This window comes from Arachis stenosperma, chromosome 10 (assembly GCF_014773155.1).
Source record: "Arachis stenosperma cultivar V10309 chromosome 10, arast.V10309.gnm1.PFL2, whole genome shotgun sequence".
Classification (NCBI taxonomy): Eukaryota; Viridiplantae; Streptophyta; class Magnoliopsida; order Fabales; family Fabaceae; genus Arachis; species Arachis stenosperma.
Window position 1 is genome coordinate 71,741,915 of NC_080386.1, and position 1,329 is coordinate 71,743,243.

At 42.4% G+C, this 1,329-nt stretch overlaps 1 non-coding gene across 1 annotated transcript; it reads right to left on the reverse strand.

Annotated features, from left to right (window-relative positions):
- Positions 1–363: 363 nt before the first annotated feature.
- LOC130959411 (small nucleolar RNA R71) lies at positions 364–471 on the reverse strand. The gene has a single exon (XR_009078492.1). It is a non-coding gene; the product is annotated as a small nucleolar RNA R71 (small nucleolar RNA).
- Between the last annotated feature and the right edge of the window lie 858 nt (positions 472–1,329).

Here is a 1,329-nt window from a genome sequence, read left to right on the forward strand (position 1 = left end):
GTGCTGGGTGACTTTACTGCACCTACTCCCGACTTCTATGGGAAAAGCATCTCTATCCCTGCCATTGGAGCAAACAACTTTGAGCTTAAGCCTCAATTAGTTTCTCTAATGCAACAGAATTGCAAGTTCCATGGACTTCCATTGGAAGATCCTCATCAGTTTTTAGCTGAATTCTTGCAAATCTGTGACACTGTCAAGACCAATGGGATTGACCCTGAGGTCTACAGACTTATGCTATTCCCTTTTGCTGTAAGAGACAGAGCTAGGATATGGTTGGACTCACAACATACAGAAAGCTTGAACTCTTGGAAAAAGCTAGTCAATGCCTTCTTGGCAAAGTTCTTTCCACCTCAAAAATTGAGTAAGCTTAGAGTGGAGGTCCAAACCTTCAGACAGAAGGAAGGTGAATCCCTCTATGAAGCTTGGGAAAGATACAAACAATTTATCAAGAATTGTCCTTCTGACATGCTTTCTGAATGGAGCATCATAGGTATCTTCTATGAAGGTCTGTCTGAACTGTCCAAGATGTCATTGGACAGCTTTGCTGGAGGATTTCTTCATCTGAAGAAGACGCCTGCAGAAGCTCAAGAACTCATTGAAATGGTTGCAAATAACCAATTCATGTACACTTCTGAAAGGAATCCTGTGAACAATGGGATGAATCAGAAGAAAGGAGTTCTTGAGATTGATACTCTGAATGCCATGTTGGCTCAGAACAAAATATTGACTCAGCAAGTTAATATGATTTCTCAAAGTCTGTCTGGAATGCAAGCTGCACTAGGCAGTACTAAGGACGCTTCATCTGAAGAAGAAGCTTATGATTCTGAGAACCCATCAATGGAAGAGGTGAATTACATGGGAGAACCCTATGGAAACACCTATAACCCTTCATGGAGAAATCATCCAAATCTCTCATGGAAGGATCAACAGAGACCTCAACAAGGTTTCAACAACAATAATGGTGGAAGAAACGGGTTTAGCAATGGCAAGTCTTTTCCATCGTCTTCTCAGCAACAGACAGAGAATTCTAAGCAGAGCCACTCTGACTTAGCAACCATGGTCTCTGATCTAATCAAAACCACTCAAAGTTTCATAATTGAAATAAGGTCCTCCATTAGAAACTTGGAGGCACAAGTGGGTCAGCTAAGTAAGAAAGTTACTGAACTCCCTCCTAGTACTCTTCCAAGCAATACAGAAGAGAATCCAAAAGGAGAGTGTAAGGCCATCAACATGGCCGAATTTGGAGAGGAGGAAGAGGCAGTGATCGCCACTGAGGAAGACCTCAATGGACGTCCACTGGCCTCCAATGAGTTTCCTAATGAGGAACCA